This window comes from Ovis canadensis, chromosome 7, assembly GCF_042477335.2.
Source record: "Ovis canadensis isolate MfBH-ARS-UI-01 breed Bighorn chromosome 7, ARS-UI_OviCan_v2, whole genome shotgun sequence".
In the NCBI taxonomy this organism is placed as follows: domain Eukaryota; kingdom Metazoa; phylum Chordata; class Mammalia; order Artiodactyla; family Bovidae; genus Ovis; species Ovis canadensis.
In genome coordinates this window covers 1647410-1666624 of record NC_091251.1, presented here as the reverse complement: position 1 = coordinate 1666624, position 19215 = coordinate 1647410, and the positions used below count along the sequence as shown (strand labels likewise).

At 46.0% G+C, this 19215-nt stretch overlaps 1 long non-coding RNA gene across 4 annotated transcripts; it reads left to right on the top strand.

The window, feature by feature from the left end:
- The first annotated feature begins 841 nt into the window (after positions 1–841).
- LOC138444260 (uncharacterized) lies at positions 842–15262 on the top strand. Of its 4 annotated transcripts, none has more exons than XR_011258417.1 (7): positions 842–1003; positions 2509–2615; positions 4244–4377; positions 5694–5784; positions 6414–6534; positions 12522–13962; positions 14595–15262. It is a non-coding gene; the product is annotated as an uncharacterized lncRNA (long non-coding RNA). The 4 variants fall into 4 exon arrangements; XR_011258416.1 differs by having other exon boundaries at positions 12522–13355; positions 14595–15260; XR_011258415.1 differs by lacking the exon at positions 5694–5784 and having other exon boundaries at positions 12522–13355; positions 14595–15260.
- The last annotated feature ends 3953 nt before the right edge of the window (positions 15263–19215 follow it).

The following is a 19215-nucleotide window of genomic DNA, read 5'->3' as shown; positions in this document are numbered from 1 at the left end:
AAGCGAAAAGGTCAGACTGGAGACTTGAACTCCTGATTTAGAGGCCGTAGTCTGCCTGCCTACTGGCCCGCCTAACCCCTATGATACAGAGGCTTACTGCTTTCAGCAGGGCTCCCGAACCCTCTTCAAGCCTCGGCCCGCCAGGGCAGGCTAATAAAGAACTATGGGCCCTATTAGGGCTCACTTTAAGCTGTAACCCCAACACTAATGCTAACCCTAACCGTAACCCGAACCCTGACCCTGACATGAACCCTAACCCAAACCCGAACTCTTAGAAGAGGGGGGATCCCCAAATTCTAACCCTAACCCTGAACCCGAACCTGAACAAGTTGGGGGGTTGCCCGAACCCTAACCCTAAGCTAAACAATAAACCTCTAAAATAAAAATAAACGTTTCTGGTCTAAGTCCCGCCTGTTGCTGTCCCCCGCCCCCTAAGAGCAAAAGAGTTAAGCTGCAGACTTGAACTCCTGACTTACAGACCATCGTCTGCCTGCTCACCAGCGCACCTAACCGCTACGCTACAGAGGCTTGCTGTTCTGACAGAGCTCCCGGACCCTCTTCAAGCCTCTGCCCGCCAGGGTCTGGCTCTATAGACTATCATGGCTGTCCTAGGTCATCTTTGCTTTCTATAGTCATAGTTTTATCCCTAAATCATAGACAGATCAGCTGAGAAAAAGCTTGGATTGTCTCGGTGGGGTGGATTTGCTTGTCCTTGTGTTTCACCTGGAGGCAGTCGCGGTCCCGCGGGCCTGTCCTGGAAGGGGGCGTGGGGGTGGGGCGCACCGTGAGCGCGTCGGGGGCGGGGCGAGCCTGGGCGGCTGGTCAGGAGCGCGGCTCACGTGAGCGGGTCTGGGGCGGGATGAACATGGCGGCGCGTCGGGGGCCAGGCTTCCCAGTTGTGCTCTCAGGGCTCGCCATTGCAGCTGGGAATGCTCGTTTCGTGGGCTCCTGGGTCCCCGTCGATTGGCATCCAGCGAGTAGAGCGCAGGGCTGTGGGCCACAGGTAAGGGAACTCGGACTGGGTGGAGCAGGGAACCATGTATTCTGCCCTCTTTGTTTGCAGTCTCGGAGCCGACTAAAATGGCGGTCGCAGAAAAGCCTCGCCTTTGGGGCCAAGGGTTTTGCCGCTTTACCCCTTTGCATAAAGCTCAGACCCGCGCGGTTTTCCCAAGCAGCCTAGTGTGTTGCTTCCTACAGGCCTGGAGAGGATAACAGGCAGGAAGGCCAGGGGTCTCCAGCCAGAGAAAATAGACTGCAAGTGTCAGACGTTTTTTTCTCTGTCTTAAGAGGCAGGAGGAGACAAAAGAGTGCTGCATTTTTTTTTCTCCATCTTGATACAAATTTAAAAGGAGGTTTCTCTGAAAATTCTGTGTTGCCATGACCACTCCTGGCTCCACCTGAATTTAACTTTTCTCAAACCTTGAACTAAGCAATGCATTTTTCTTATGGAAATGTTTGTCTTAAGGTATGCTAATGTGCTATGTATTTACCCAAGGCTCTGTCTTCAGGTCACTTCCCCCTAAAGGCTCAGAAACGACTTGACAAACCAGTATGTTTTACTCATACCTTGTTCTCTTAATCTATGTGAATGAAACTATATATTTGCTTGGAAATCTGCCTTTCTTCAAGATTCATGTCCATCATTTTATGGCCTGGGATGACTCATCTGCTGCCAATGTTATCTCAATGCTTGCTGTGGGTGAGGGGCCTGGTGCCACTCTCTGAGACATTGTCTTTCTTTCATTAGCAGACTGCTAGTGGCTCTATAACATCTGGCTAAAGACTAGCAGGGGGTATTCTTTCTTCCCCCTTTTAATGTCTATGTCAGCAGCTCTCTCGATCTCTTTTATACTTTAATAAAACTTTTAAACAGAAAACCTCTGAGCCATCAAGCTTCTTCACTTGCCCTGGATTGAATTCTCTGGAGGCCGAGAATGCTGGCATCTTTTGTGGTTTAGCAGCCACGTTTCAGCCTTTTGTAATTCATATTGAATCTTCATTTCAGATTGAAGATGCCTTCCACGGTATTGCCAACTGAAGCCTTTTCATCACTATGGAGTATCTGTCCATGTCTTTAGGGTATTTTTCAGCAATCATGTATCATTTCCAGTGTGCCAGTCTTGTCATCCTCATTCTGTCCATAGCAAAGTCTTTTATTACTGTTGATATGATTGAAAGGGAATTGTTTGTTTAAATTCCCTTTCAGATTGTTATTTGCTGGTGTATACAGATAACACTGTGTCATCATTCATTTGTATCAGTTTGGACAGCTTGATAGTTGTCTTTAGTTTCTTTAATTTCTCATAATTTAAGATGACCCTGGCTCATATATTTACAGTCTCACCCCTAGTCTCAGTCATTTCTTCAAAGAACTGTCCCTTTATTAACATTACATTATTTTTGACTGTGCTGGGTCTTTATTGCTCGTTTGTCTAGTTGTAGTGAGCAGAGGCTACCCTCTAGTTGCTGTGCCATGGCTTCTCATTGCAGTGCTTTCTCTGTTTGCAGAACTTGGGCTCTGGAGCATGCAAACTTCAAGAGTTGTTCAAGGGCTTCGTTGTCCCTGGGTGTGTGGAATCTTCTACACAGGGATTGAACCCGTGTTCCCTGCATCGGTAGGCAGATTCTTTACCACTGGGCCATCAGAGATGTTTCCTGTTCCCTTTTATTAGAGAATGATATTTAAAACATACATGTAGGAGCTCAATATGCTCACCTTTGAACATATTCAGTTAAAGGTAATTTGTGATGTCTCCAACCTGATCCACCACGACATGGACATTGTAACGTTTCCTTTTGTTTATCTGTAACTTTGCCTTCCAATGGTAAGATACCTGGCTTCCACCGCTTGTCATACACAGAATTCAGTGCTTGTCCCATGTGGTTACTGAAAAAAAAAAACCTGTCAGATTGTCTTTCAAAGGGGGCTCTGCATGCATTGCACCAGTATCTTGAGTATGTTTTTGTATGATAGTTTACTATCAGTATACCCTCAGTGGCCAGGTGTCTATTTCAGTCGCTACCAATTATGAATGGGCTTGTTTGCTCTAGTGTTCTTGGACAATTCGAATACAGTTTCTTTGTCAGATATGCATTTTTTTAGGAAAACAGTTTTATTGATTGTTGGCTGTGTTGCATCTTTGTGTGTGGGCTTTTCTCTAGTTTTGGTGAGCATGGGCCATAACTAGTGGTTTGCAGGCTTCTCACTGCAGTGTCTCCTCTTGTTGAGGGGCACAGGCTCACGGGCTTCAGTGGCTGCAGCATGTGAACTCGGCATCGTGGCTTCCAGGATCTAGAGCACAGGTTCGGCTGTTGTGGCACACAGACTCCATAGGATGTGGAATCTTCCCATCCTAGGGATCGCACATGCATCTCCAGCACTGGCAGGTGGATTCTTTACTATGGAACCACCAGGGCATATTTTAGATTCTAGTTTTCCACACATGTATCTAGTGAAAGAGGCCAGGATCAAGAGGCATGGCAGCTGGGAATCCTCAGCCCCAGCTCTGGTGTGCTATCCAAAGCTCTGGGGCCTTTGGTGAGCAGCTCAGCTTCCCTGGGACTGTTTCCTCCCATCAGAAATGCCCTGCTTTTGGACTGTAGCCCACCAAGCTCCTCTATCCCTGGGATTTCTGAGACCAGAGTACTGCAGGTGGTGCCATTTCCTTCTCTGCTGCTGCTGCTGCTGCTGCTGCGGCTGCGTCGCTTCAGTCGTGCCTGACTCTGCGCGACCCCATAGACAGCAGCCTACCAGGCTCCTCTGTCCCTGGGATTCTCCAGGCAAGAACACTGGAGTGGGTTGCCATGTCCTTCTCCAGTGCATGAAAGTGAAAAGTGAAAGTGAAGTCACTCAGTGAAGTCGTGTCCGTCTCTTAGTGACCCCGGGGTTGCAGCCTACCAGGCTTCTCTGTCCATGGGATTCTCCAGGCAATGGTACTGGAGCGGGCTGCCATTGCCATTTCCTTCTCTACAAGATAACGTTTTGAAGATATTTTCTCCTGGATATTGCTTTTGATGAAGGAAGGGGGATCCCTTCCCAGGGCTTGAGAGTGAGTTCTTGTCTGACACTGGGCAATGAGTTGTCTGAGGAGAGGAGTGCTGTCCAAGCGAGAGGCTTTATTGGGAAGGGCTGCCGGGGTGGAGGGCAGGAGGGTGAGGGAAACGGAGAGAACCACTCTGTCACGTGGCTCACAGTCTCAGGTTTTATGGTCATTGGGTTAATTTCTGGTTTGTCTCTTGCCAGGCATTCTGAATTGGGATCTCTCTTGGGGGCACACGCATCACTCAGCTGAGATGGATTCCAGCAATGTGGATCCTGGGAGGTTGGTAGGACCTCTGAACTGGAGCCTCCCATCACCTGACCTCTCCAGAATTCTGGTTGGTGGTAGCTTGTTCATTCCTTGTTCCTTCCCAGGGCCTCCTGTTGTAAGATGACTCCTGCAAGTGTTTTCTTTTCTCTGTTGCCTGGCCAGGGTGGGTGGTCCGTGGTTCATTTAACAGTTTGTTTTTGGTTCTCTTGAGTAAGGTCCTCCACGGGGTAAATGTATGAAATGATAAAAGGCAATGTTTTAACTAATTTATATTCATAATTTGGTAAGTTGGCTTGTTTTGTGTATGTTAGACCTGATTACCAGACCAAAGGTCATGTAGAACTTTAGTAGTTTTCTAAAATTCTATAGTTTTTAAAATGGAGTTACCTTGTTGCAAAGTTTGTGTTTATGTTCAGATTTTTTTAAAGTTATTTCTTTTTAGTTGATTGATCATTGCTTTACAATATTGGTTTGATTTGTCATACATCCACATTAGGTGTACCTATGTCCTCTTGCTCTTGAATCTCCCTCCCACCTCGCACGCATTCCCACCTCTCCAGGTTACTACTGAGCCCCAGTTTGAGTTCCCTGAATCATACAGCAAATTCCCATTGGTTGTCTATTTACAAATGTAGGTGTACCTGCATCCATGCTGCTCTCTCCATTCATCTCACCCTCTCCCTCTTGTTCCCCACCCTCGTCTGTAAGTCTGTTCTCTATGTCTGCACCTCCATTGCTGCTCTGTGAACAGACTCGTCAGTACCATCCTTCTAGATTCCATGTTTTTCTCTCTTTGACTGACTTCCCTCCCCTTTATTAGAACAAACTCAAATGTGTTCCTTTTTATGGCTGCATTCCATGCAGGCTCTGATTGTTCCTTAGCCATGTTTTGCGGAGGGTCATGGAGCTATTCTGCTCCATTTCAGTTTGGGCTTCCAGTCTGAGTGCTCGCAGCAGAGCTGCTTCTGGGTGAGCCCTCTGAGGTCTGTGAGCACCGGGCTGCCCGCTCTTCTCTTGTGGCCCGCAGGGGGCGCCAAAGCCCCCTCTGACCCACGGGCGCAGGACGCTTTGCCTTTAGACTCTGCTCCGTGAGCAGCTGGCGGGAGCTTTGTCTCCTCAGGACCATCAGGGCTCAGGCTTCTGGATAACAGGGCTGCATCCAGGCTGAGAGGAGCAGGGTTGCCTCAGTGCCCACCAGCAGGGAGGCGCTGCAAGAGCGAAAAATGAGGATGGAGTAGACGTTTCCTGTGTCCAGCTGAGGGCTGACTGGAGGTCCATCTCAGAGGACTCAGGGGGAAAGAGCTCCGTGTGCAAAGCGGTGGGTTTTCAGTTAGATTTGCGTTAGATGATGTAGAGGATGAACACTGATGTTCTTCCGTGTAGGTGGCCATTTTCCTGTCACTGTTTCTTGAGAAGACTGTCCTTTCCTCTTCGCTCGTTCCTGGTTTGATTTTCAGGAACTGACCATGTACAGGTGGGTTCGTTTCTGGGCTCTCTATTCTCTCCTGGAGTCCATGTGTCTGTGTTCCTGCCAGTTCCTCACTGTGGTGGTCACTACAGCTCCGTGATGTAGTTTGAAGAGGGATAGGAAGATGCCTCCAGCTGTGTTCCTCTTTCTCAGAGTCTTTTTGGCCGTTTAAGGTCCTGTTCAACAGTAGCAGCCTAATATTAGGAATATTTCTATTTCTGTGAAAAATGCCATTGAATATTATTTTGTGATTGCAGTCCGTGTATTTGTTGATGACTTTGGTTGGAATGGACCTTTTAATTCCTCATTGTTCCAGTGCATGAGCGTGGAATAATTTTCTGTGTGTTTGTATTTTCTTTGGTTTCTTTATCAGTGCCTTCTAGTTTTCTGACTACTGGTTTTTTATGTTCTTGATTAAGTTTGTTGCTAGATGTTTTATTTAAGTGGGATTTTCTTAATATTTTTTTCCTGATTGTTATTAGTGTATAGAAATGCAAGTGATTTTTGGACTGTAAAGGGTAGTATTTTATGATTGTAAATTAATCCAAAATGATTCAGCTTTACTGAATGTAGTCTAACAACTTTTTGTGAAGTGATGTGGAACATTTTATCTGTAAGATCTGTTTCTCCTGCAGTAGGTCATCCAGAGGACCCAAGACATGGTGGTTACTAATAGACTTCCCACACTACTTCTTCATTCCACGTGGACTCCTTCACGGGCAGTGAGCATCGCAGCTTCCCTTGAACTTCATCTGGGTAAGTCTTGGCCTGTATCAGAAAGTTTCCTGCCTGTCTGCTCTAAATTTCTTTTGTGGTATTGACATGGTTGTTTTGAAACCTAGTATACTTTCCAGTCATTTAAAATGTACAGAAAATGCCTAGCAATGGGAACAAGTGCTAGCATTTGCCACATCATCTAAAATACTCTATGTGTTTTATCCAAAATGGGTACCTTCTGCAGAACCAGCACATAATCTCCAAAATCAGGAAATCATATGGTACCTACATTATAATGTAATCCACTGCCCCACTTCCACTTTTAGCAATTGTTCAAGTGTATGAATATATCTTTTGTTTCCATCGTCATCCTTTTTTCTTTATTTAGAGTGTTACTGAGATTTTCAGTTATTTGGACAAACTTGATGGATTGAAAGCAGACATGGTGAATAAGGGTTCTGGGTGGCCTTTTCTATGTGGATTTCTTTTTCACTGAAGATGGTTTTAATATTTATTCATGTGGTAACATGTATGAATCCTGCATTCTTTCTCCCCCCCCCATAGTAATTAAAAATAAATAATATGCCATTTACCATTTAGATATTTGTAAGCATACAGTGTTGTAGCAGACAACCTTTTCTTGTTTTGCAAACCAGTTTAATAATGTGCACCTTGTGCGTGCTTTGGAGAAACTCAGGAAACTGAGTCAGTGACTGAAATGGCCCAAGATATCACCTTAGATTCCATCTTCATCTGAAAACAAAACAGGCACTTTCTGGTGGTCCAGTGGCTGAGACTGGACACTCCCAAAGAAGGAGGCCCAGGTTCATTCCCTGATCCAAGAGCTAGATCTCCCATGCCACAAAGGAGAATTTGCATGTTGTAGCTAAATATCTGGCTTACCTCAATGAAGGTTGACCTGGCGCAGCCAAATTAAAAAAGAAACAAATATTTTACAGATACAACCAAAGGAAAGGAAGGGTATGGTTGTTGTGCAGATTTACGGCTTAGCTTTCCCTATCGATAGAAAAGAAAAAAGAGTTTCAAAAGACTGTGTCTCATCCTTCTATCTGGCATATAGAGAGGATTCCTTTGAAATGAGATTTCTCTGGTAAATGTGACTCACAGAAGAGCTGTCTTGAACTTGGGTTTCAGAGATGATCATGTGTCCTCTAAAAAAAAAAGTTAATTGGGTCCCACTAATTATCATGCTGAGGTGGTATATTTTGTGGTAGCATTTGCTCCCCTTCACTTTGGATGTATCCCCATTTGTTTACACTGTCATCTACTGAAGACATCCTGATATTTGAAAGTTTTTAGTTATTACAAGTAGAGCTGTTGTATATAATCATGTGATACTTTTTGTCTGGACGTTTTCAAAGCTGTTTAGTAAGTGCTAGCCATATAGTATTCAGGTCACAGGTGAGCTTTGTTTAGCTGTGGAAAAATCCAGCTATGTTTCTCTGTGGCATGTGGGATCTTCTGGGGTAAGGGATCAAACTAGAGTGTCTTGCATTGTCAGGCAGATTCTTTACCACTGAGCCACCGGAGAAGTTGTGCCCTACCCCCGTTTTTTTTTTTTGAGTTTACTGGATCTAATAGGTGTGCAGTGCTACCTCACTGTTATTTTAGTTTGTAATTTCCTAATGATATGTGATTTTGAGTCTTTTTGATAGGCTTATTTGCTATCTTTATATTTTTGTAGGCCAGGTGTTTAGGTGTATACATTTTTTATGAGATTGTTCTAGATTTTTTGGTATATTTGGAGTACAATCCTTTATCAGATATGTATTTTATAAATATATTTTCCTGTGGCTTGTGTTTAAGTTTTGTGAATAAGGTTTTTCACAGTTTAAATGTCTAATTCTTTAAAGTTAATGTTATATATGTTTTATATCCTTTTTTGGATAGACTTTAGTGTGTTGTTGTTGTTGTTGTTAAATTTTATAAGCAGAAGTGAGGTACTGTAGATACAGTTTTAAGCTAAGCTGAGGTACCATAGATACAGTTTTGCCTTTTGTCTGTTAAGAAGTTTGAGTGAGTTTGGTGTACACTGTATATAACATTATGTCTACATTCATTTGACTGGATATAGCTTCCAATTATTTGTCTAATTGGTTTTGGAGATATCACGGGAAGTCAGTTTTTCCAAGGGAAACTGAGGTCCATGAAACATGAACTCTTTTCGATCGGTCGGAATCACTCTCTGCTATTTCTGACAGATTTGACTTGTTTGGATATCTCATATGAGTGGAATCACAGAACGTTTGTCTTTTCTTGGTCTGGTTTATTTCACATGATCTAATGACCATAAGGTTTGTCCACATTGTCGCATTGTCAGAATTACTGACTTTGAAGGGCCGAATCAGATTCCATTGTGTGTATACCACAGTTTGTTTATGGAATTGGCTGCCATGGACACTTAGATCACTTCTGTTTGTTTGCCAGTGTGAATCATGCTGTTGTGAGTATGACGGAAGAAGTACCCATTTTTTCAGCCCCCTTTCCCAATCCTTTTGGGTACATAGCTTGAATTGGAATCGAACTATGTATTTATTCCATGTGTTTGTTTTGGAGTCATTTCTGTAATGTCTTGCAGAGTGGCAGCACCATTTAATGTACTTTTTCGTATGGTGGAATACCGTTCAAGCTTCTGAATATACCTTGTGTTGCATATTCAGTCTCCCACCAACGGACACTTGAATGAGTTCTACCTTTGAGCTATTGTGAATGTCACTATGAGTATTTGTGTACCAGTTTTTGTTTGAATTATTAACAAGTACATTACTATATATAAAAGAAGCCACAAGGACCTACTGTACAGTTTAGGAAACTATTAAATATCTTATGATAATGTATAATGGAAGAGAATCTCAAAAGGAATATATGAAAAGCACATAGTAACCATGATATTTATTGTGCCAACACTATGAGTTATCATAGCACTACTCAACGTGTATTTATACGTGTCAGTAAAATATTCACATCTGTAAGGATATTATAAAAAATTATATAAAAAATCAAGAATTCAAACAGAGATTAAATAAACTTCCTGTCATTGCTCATCATCATTTATACATTCATACTACCTGTAACACTCATTGTATAAGTGCTGGACTAGCAATTGATGTTCTCGTAAACCAAGAGATTGTGAAGGTGTAAGGAAATATAGCTTATTGAATTCCTTAATGAAGGATTATAGAACTCTATGTCCATGAAGTGAATGAAATTCCATTTTATTGAACCACATTCTTACTAGAGTGATGAGCTTCCACCCCACCCAACGTTAGTTCACAATGAAATCCTGCAGTCCTCTGGCCTCAATGTCTGCTTCCTGCTACCGAGAAAGAAAAGATGAGGAAGTCCTGACAAAACCGATGCTATTTTTCTTTTTCTGATTTGTATTTTATCGCAGGGCTTGGCAAAAAGAGGGCCCAACCTGTTTTTAGAGTTCCATCCCAAGGGTTCCTCTGGCATGTTCCCTATGTTGACAAAGTGCTGATTATTTTCAACAAAGGACAATGATCTGCACTTCACTATCTGTTGCTTGAGCTGGAATAGCGGGCATCCCTTGAAGTGCATTCCTTCATGCTGAAGTAGGCATCCCTGAAGCAATAGTATAAGAGGAACACATTTATCACGTAGACATCGCAGCCCATGCATTTGTAATAATTTTTCAGTTATACCCATCGTCATCGGAGGAACTGACTTGTCCCAGTAACAACGAGAGTACCCAGTATAACAGTTCCTTGACTTATGAGTACTTCCTATGAGTACCCTTATGAGTACTTCTTCCAATATTGTTTCTCCTACTTTGGTCATGAACAGTAGAAGCTGATGGCAGTGGTCCTTGAAATGTATGTCGATTCCTAGGTGGCACAGTTGATAAATAAAAAATCTGCCTACCAGTGCAGGAGGGGGAAGTGATGTGGGTTTGATCCCTGGTTCAGGAAGATAACAATTCATACACATGTTTTATGTGAACCAGTTTGATACTCATGAGTTTTTTCTTCTGTATACAGAAAAACAAATGCTGTTCAAGGACACTGAAAGAACCCTGATGTTGAAAATCAGATCTGTATTGTGAGCAATGCTTAGATATCCATGAGTCGAAGCATAGTATTATGCCTATCATCCTTGTATTTCTCTCAGTGAAATATGTTGAGGAAAACTCTTCATTCGTGGTCTAGATTCACGAAGAAGCTAAATAGCATTCATCCTTTACGTTGACAACTGTGAATTTAAATCTCCTGTGAATCCTATGTGACAACCACACATACCAACATGAGTTATCAGTATTATATCAATATTTTTAGTCCTATTGTATGTCAACTAAAAAAATCAGTATATAATTGTACATGAAGTCAAGACATAAAATCAGTGCAAATACAAAATGTTCCATCCTTTGAGAAAGGGAGAAAAACATCTCTGTGCTTAGCCTATTGCATTTTTATGTATTAGACCCTTAAGTAGTTTATTCACCACACCCTGTGAATGATTCACAAATCTTCAGAGAAGAAAGGATCATTTCTCTTGAACAATGAGTAGTTCAACTATTCTCAAAGCAAAGCCATAAGTGAGTCTTATTTTGGGTGAGACCATGAAAACTCAGCGTTTTCATTATGCTTGTGCTTATGATGGGAGGAGGTCTGAGAAAGCACTTCTGAAGGTTTATTCATACCAGTCGTTCTCATATGTATCGAGTCTTTAAAGGTCGAATCACCAAGGTGTTGCTTCTACACTTGTACTAGGCTGAGCAGCAACATTCCCTTTCTCCGTAAGTGCAGTAGACGTGTTCCCAACCTGTCTGTCTTCTGTCCTCTGGAGTATGCATTGCTTGAGCTCATCACAGCCTAGTAGATGGAAATCATCAGGATATTCTGGAAACCCTTTTTATTTCAGTCTGTTCAGGAGGTTACCACTGCTGCAAACCTCTGGATTTTACCAAGCGCTTTTAACAACCTCAGATGAAGGATATAAGTCAACACTGGTGACAGCCACGGGCTTCCATGGCCTATCCATGATTGTTGGCTTTGCTTTCATAATCATCCTGTTTCTTATACCAGCTAAACTGTCAGTGTATTTTTTAATTACCATTTTATCTTTGATGGTTTTTAGAGCTATTATGGATTTTCCTATATATCTTCACTTATCGGTGAGGGTCTTATGTTAGTAGTAGTTATGACAACTGACTTTCTGTCTGTTAGCTGTGGCAGAATAAAAAAAGAATGACCCACTGTATATTATTAATATTATGTATCAATATATTGTTAGTTTTATTGTTTGCAGTCATCCAATTCCAAGTTTCTGAAATAAACTTTCAGAAAAATCACATCCTTTTGAATGCCCATTTGACTGAATAGGAGCACGGAAATGTTCTTCCATAAAATTGTTTACAGTTTCCATTCCGTTTCTCCTGTTTGATGTAGATATTGGCCTTTGGTTCTATCAGTAGCTTTGCAAGTAAAAAAAAAAATTAATTAGAGCTCGTATGGTAATTTTACTGTTAGCAATAAGTTTAGCATAAAATGAACACAGAAGAGGTTACAGTAGACCAAATATGAAAGTCAGTTTAAAAGAAAACATAGTGTTGAATGTTTACAGTAGGAATATAGTTATGAAGTTCCTTTATTATTATTCTATCCTTTCCTTTTGTTTTGCAGGGGTGTTAATGTACAGATTCCAGTACTATGGCTAGAGCGAATAATAGTATCATTATTCTTGAGAGCAACTCTACTAAGTCTTCACGCTCATGTCACTCAAGGTTTTTTAATACCTATTATGTTAGTCGTGTTTGTAGTTTGTGAAGTCACATAAGTTGCATTCATTCAAGCAATAGTATCAAACAGCTATGGCATCAATTATAGATGTGAATCGATATCGAATGTGAATCCATTTCACTGTGACAAGTTATTATTGTAGATATTCTATTCATGCCAGTAACAAAGCTGTGCAGAAATAATACAATGTTTATTAAGAAAATAAGATTTACTAATTTGTTTTATTATTCTATTTCTTTTAAACAGATTTAATGACAACAGGCTCAACTTTTCATTCACTTGTATGACTATGAGCGGTTTGACCAAGTTGAAGAAGATGACTCGTTTGTAGTCTTCCTCATCAGCTCATTCCATCTACTGGCTTTAAAATCATTTAGTACAGAGCTCACCGTCTAGGTGTTCATCCAGTGTTTTGTTTGCTTATCATGCAGGATCATTTTAAAAGGAAAAGTATGTGTGTATGAGTTAGAGCTCTGATCCCAGGAGTCCATGTAGAAGCTTCCCCTGAGAAATGTATCGTTTTTGCACCAATGCTACTGAAATGTGTGAATGTGGTATACCACGCGTCCCAATAAGTGTAAACAGCGTCATAGGCTACTTATTTGAAATGACCAGTACTCATGACATTCCATTCAACTGAGGACTAAATATAGCCAACGTAGGCTGTGTTTGCCAAATAGACTTTGAAGTATTCTTCACACAGTCCTTCATCGATGCCAGTTTTCAGATCGAAGAAACCCTTGCTCCATGAAGTTTGTGAACACATATACTCATGTTTTGTTTGAGATTTTAAAGTCATTCTTCAGTTTTGTTGGAGGAATGGTTCTGTATATGCCCCGTGGATCCCCAAATCCACTGATGTTCATGTGTCTTGGGGCTTCCCAGGTGGTTCTAGTGGTAAAGAACATGCAGAACATACCCATGCAGGAGACATGGGAGGTATGGATTCCATCCCTGGGGCAGGAAGATCTCCTGAGGGAGAGCATGGCAACCCCCTCCAGTATCTTTGCCTAGAGAATCTCATGGAGAGAGGAGCCTGGTGGGGCCTAGTCCATATGATCCCAAGGAGTTGGACACAATGTAAGTGACTTCGCACAGCACATGATTCGTTGTCATAGCTAATATAATGGAGATGACATAAAAAGAAGCACCAGCGGGCGAAAGTCAATATCCATCACTTTTAAACTTTGGAATGTATTGTGATATTTTACATCCATATTTGTATGACTTGATAGTTGGAGAATCGATGCATGTGAAGGCCTGGTTGTGTTATATGTATGTTGAGGGAAGATATATTTTTATGTGGTTTGACATATAGGTCCCATTTCATTCGTAGACATATGCATACTCATCACTTATCATCATTTTTTTTTTTTGAAAAGACCATTGTTTGGAAAGGTTGTTGTCTAACCATGAAAGATGCTTGAATTCTTGGGCTCCTTAGAGGAAGAATTCAACCCGGGGCCAGTGATGAGGGTTGATCAGTCAGAGCTTTTGTGTCCCAACGTTTTATTAAAGTATAAAAGAGAGAAAGCTTCTGACATAGACATCAGAAGGGGGCAGAAAGAGTGCCCCCCTACTCATCTTTGGCTGGATGTTATCTAGCTACTAGCAGTCTACTCATTAGAGAAAGGAATGGCAGCAGACCCCTCACCCACAAGATATATGGAGATGACCGTGGCACCAGGTGAGTCATCCTGGGCCATAAAACGATTGATATGAGCAAATGGATAGCTTCATTCACATAGATCAGGAGAGCCATGTATGAGTAAAGCATATTGGTTTGTCAAGTCAGTTCTGAGCCTTTAGGCAGAACCTACTTGAAGATAGAGTCTAGGGTAAATACATAGTACATTCACATAGCTTAAGGCAAACCTTTCCATGAGAAAAATGCCTTGGTCAGCTCAAAGTATGAGAAAAGTGAAGTTCAGGCGGAACCAGGTGTCATTATAGCAACACAGAATTGTAAGAGAAAATCTCTGTTTAAATTTGTATCAAGAAGGGGAAAAAAGATAACAGCTTGTTTCCTCCTGCCTCGGAAGTGACGGATAACAACTGTCTGACACTTGCACCCCATTTCCTCCCTTTGGAGACCCCTGGCCTTCCTGGCTGTTACCCTCTCAGTTTCATTCATTGAGCGTTTTCTGCCTTGTGAAACATTGGGCATAGAAGTATGTGTTTATTTAGGGGTATTTCATCCAATTTCATTTAAATGCATATGTGAATTAGAAAGTTTGACATGCTGTTGCTTTGTATACCGATTGGGAAATGTGAGCCTCCAAGCTTAATTTAGTTTTTCATGTTCATTTTTCTTTTTAGGGGTACAAAGAAAAATAATATGACTGTTAAGATCAGCTTTCGTATTTTTTGCCAAATATGAATTGGGATCACATCGATCAGAGATGAGTCTGTGCATGAAAGCCCTAATAACTAATGCTAATTGACTTCACTACCATGGGATGTTTTCATATCTATTGAGGATTTACTTCATGTATTTCGATTTTAACTTTCTGTCTCACAGCCTTGTTTGTAGATCAAAGCTATTTGAAATTGTCATCTGGTTTCAAATGGCTTGTGAGGTTATTCATGAGTGGTTCATAAAACCGAATGGATTGTACGTAGCCATACTTTGTTGTCATTCTATGAATTTGAAGAATGTCTGAAGAATGTCTGCAGTTATGCCTTAAAGATTCATACAATTGATGTCCAATATTTATCTCAATAGACTTGCTTTCAATTTGTAGTTTCCTATGCGTATGTCTTTCTTTATGGATTTGGGTAGAACTTGTATTGGAACACTGAAAAATCTGTGATATCAACCGTGCTGACCTTTCTGGTGGTCATCATTAAGATTTTCACGCTCTATGGATCCTAGTGGAAACAGGTGCTGTTCATCCTACTTTTGTGAAGATTGAACTCATCGTAGAAAGTGGAATTTGTTGAAATATTTATGGTATAAATAAATCTTGTCTCTATAATTACCCAGAGTCCTGGTGCGTATTTGATTGCTAAGTTATAAAATGTATGAGATAGATGTGATCCATCAATGGCGACTGGATAAGTGGTGGAGAGGTATTTTGGTGATGCAAGAGATTTAAATGATATGATCATAGTATTTATATCCCTTTTATGTGGATAATGGGTCTTGGATCCATGTTTGAAACCTTACAACCTCGTCTTTTGTTATGCATGGGAAGTGTCAAAAATGAAGAAGATGCGGGTAGGTACTTCAAGGGTAAGTATAGGGCTGAGGGCGTGACTATGATGTGGGTTAGGGTTAGGATGTGGATGGGGGTCCGGTTAGGGTAGGGTAAAGGTTAGAGTTCGTGGAACAGCCCTCCAAACTTGTTAGGGTGAGGGGTGAGGTGTGAGGGTTCAGGATGAGGGTGAGGGTAAGGATTCAGGGTGAGGGTTAGGATTCAGGATGAGGGTGAGGATTCAGGGAGAGGGTGAGGGTGAGGGTTCAGGGAGAGGGTGAGGGTGAGGGTTCAGGGAGAGGGTGAGGGTGAGGGTTCAGGGTGAGGGCGTGGGTGAGGGTAAGGGTTCGGGGTGAGGGTTCAGAGTGAGCGTTCAGGGTGAAGGTGTGGGCCTCACATCTGATACAGGATTGTACTCCAAATATACCCATCCCTTCCCTTGAACAGACCTCTCACTATGGGAGCCCTTGGCAGTGTGGAACCCACCGGCCCCTAAGGCCTCCCCAAGGACGCCTGGTGCCTAGGTGCAAAGGCAATACAGGAGTGGAGCTGAGGCCAGGAAGTCGCCAGTGGCGTCTCCCAACTTTGCAAAGGCTGCTCCTTCCTGGGTAGGAAGCCTAGCAGCGAGGCAAGTCTGGGCAAGGTTCGCCCAGGGCAGAGCAGCCTCGCACCAGGAACTCTGCCAGATCGGGCCTCTGAGCAGAGCTGGAGCTCTGCCATCCTGGAGGCGCACTCGACTCCGCCCAAGCAGGGCTTGCAGCCTAAGGCGGCTGGGCTGCTTCGTCTTCCCCCTAGGAAGCTCGATTCCCGCATGCTGTTCACTCGGCTTCCAGGCGCCGGCTCCCTGCCCCTCCTTACGGTCTAGGATCAGGGGCTGCTTCCCCTGAGCTGGGGCTGTGGGCAGGAGCCCAGACACACAGGTGCAGGACCCAACCACCTGCACACGTCTCTGCTGGAGAGGAGAGCGCTAGGGAACCTACGTGTGTGAGGCAGCTACTGGGCGCCCACGGAGTCAGACTCGAGGTGTGCGGGGCTCCAGAGCCCCGCCAGGGGTCCAAGGAGCCTGGTGCTCACCGTGCGGCGCTGAGTCTGGGCTGTCAAGCAACCGCTGGAGGAGACCTGCACTTGCCCTTCCCTTGCCTCTGACAGAGCTCTCCCTGCTGGAGCCCTTGGCAGTGTGCAACCCACCGGCCCCTAAGCCATCCCCAAGGACGCCTGGTGCAAAGGCAAGGCAGGAGCAGAGCTGAGGCCAGGAAGGCGACAGTGGCATCTCCCAGGCTCAAGGAGCCTGCTCCTTCCATGGCAGGAAGCCTAGCAGCCAGGCAAGTCAGGGCAAGGCTCGGCCAGGGCAGAGCAGCCTCAGACCAGGAACTCTGCCAGATCGGGCCTCTGAGCAGAGCTGGAGATCTGCCATACTGGAGGCGCGCTCAGATCCAGCCAAGCAGGGCTTGAGCCGCACGTGGCTGGGCTGCCTCTTCTTACCTCGAGGAGGCTTGCCACCTTGAATGCTCTTCCTTCGGCTTCCAGGCGCGGAAGCTCTGTGCCTCCTGCAGGTCTTGGCTCAGGGGCTGCTTGCCCTGAGCTGGGGCTGTGGGCGGGAGTCAAGACACGCAGGGGCATACCCCAAACTGCTGCACACTTCTCTGCTGGGGAAGAGAGCGCAAGGGAACGACATGTGAGAGGCAGCTGATCGGCACCCACGGAGTCAGCCTCCAGGTATGCCGGGATGGAGACCCCAGCCAGTGGCCCTGGGAGGTGCGTTTCTTCGTGCGGCGCTGAGTCTCGGCGACCAAGCAACCGCTGGAGGATCCCTGCACTTGCCCTTCCCTTCCCTCTCACAGAGCTCGCCCTGCCTGAGCTCTTGGCAGTATGCAAGCCACCGGCCCCTAAGCATTACCCACGGACGCCTGGGGTCTAGGTTCAAAGGCAAGGCAGATGCGGAGCTGAGGTCAGGAAGGCGCCAGTGGCGTCTCCCAGGCTCACGCAGCCTGCTCCTTCCTGGGCAGGAAGCCTAGCAGTGAGGTAAGTCTGGGCAAGGCTCGCCCAGGGCAGAGCAGCCTCGCGCCAGCAACTCTGCCAGATCGGGCCTCTGAGCAGAGCTGGAGCCCTGCCGTCCTGGAGGCACACTCGGCTCCAGCCAAGTAGGGCTTGAATCAAAGGAGGCTGGACGGCCTCTTCTTCCCTCGAGGAGGCTCGCCTCCCCGCCAGCTCTTCACTCAGCTACCAGGTGGCGGCGCTCTGAGCCTCCTGCAGCTCTTGGCTCAGGGGCTGCTTGCCCTGAGCTGGGGCTGTGGGCGGGAGCCCAGGCACGCAGGGGCAGGCCCCAACCAGCTGCACACGTCTCGCCTGGGGAGGAGAGCGCTAGGGAAGCTACGTGTGTGAGGCAGCTGCTGGGGGCCAGGGAGTCAGCCTCGGGGTGTGCGGGGCAGCAGACCCCAGCCAGGGACCCTGGGAGCCTTTTGCACTCCGTGCGGCGCTGAGTCTGGGCAGCCCAGCAACCGCTGGAGGAGCCCTGCACTAGCCCTTCCCTTCCTTCGCACAGAGCTCTTCCTGCTGGAGCCCTTGGCAGTGTGCAAGCCACCGGCCCCTAAGCCCTCCCAATGGACGCCTGGGGCCTAGGTGCAAAGGCAAGGCAGGAGCGGAGCTGAGGCCAGAAAGGCGCCAGTGGCGTCTCCCAGCCTCGCGCAGCCGGCTCCTTCCTGGGCAGGAAGCCTAGCAGCGAGGCAAGTCTGGGCAAGGCTCGCCATGGGAAGCGCAGCCTCGCGCCAGCAACTCTGCCAGATCGGGCCTCTGAGCAGAGCTGGAGCTCTGCCGTCCTGGAGGCGCAATCGGCTCCAGCCAAGTAGGGCTTGAGCCAAACGAGGCTGGGCTGCCTCTTCTTCCCTCCAGGAGGCTCGCCTCCCCGCCAGCTGTTCACTCGGCTTCCAGGTGGGGGCGCTCTGCGCCTCCTGCAGGTCTTGGCTCAGGGGCTGCTTGCCCTGAGCTGGGGCTGTGGGCGGGAGCCCAGGCACGCAGGGGCAGGCCCCAACCAGCTGCACACGTCTCTGCTGGGGAGGAGAGCGCTAGGGAAGCTACGTGTGTGAGTCAGCTGCTGGGTGCCCAGGGAGTCAGCCTCCGGGTGTGCGGGGCTGCAGACCCCAGCCAGGGGCCCTGGGAGCCTGGTGCACTCCGTGCGGCGCTGAGTCTGGGCGGCCAAGCAACCGCTGGAGGAGCCCTGCACTAGCCCTTCTCTTCCCTCGCACAGAGCTCTTCCGGCTTGAGCCCGTGGCAGTGTGCAAGCCACTGGCCCCTAAGCCCTCCCAATGGACGCCTGAGGCCTAGGTGCAAGGGCAAGGCAGGAGCGGAGCTGAGGCCAGGAAGGCGCCAGTGGCGTCTCCCAGCCTCGCGCAGCCGGCTCCTTCCTGGGCAGGAAGCCTAGCAGCGAGGCAAGTCTGGGCAAGGCTCGCCGAGGGCAGAGCAGCCTCGCGCCAGCAACTCTGCCAGATTGGGCCTCTGAGCAGAGCTGGAGCTCTGCCGTCCTGGAGGCGCACTCGGCTCCAGCCAAGTAGGGCTTGAGCCAAACGAGGCTGGGCTGCCTCTTCTTCCCTCGAGGAGGCTCGGCTCCCCGCCAGCTGTTCACTCGGCTTCCAGGTGGGGGCGCTCTGCGCCTCCTGCAGGTCTTGGCTCAGGGGCTGCTTGCCCTGAGCTGGGGCTGTGGGCGGGAGCCCAGGCACGCAGGGGCAGGCCCCAACCAGCTGCACACG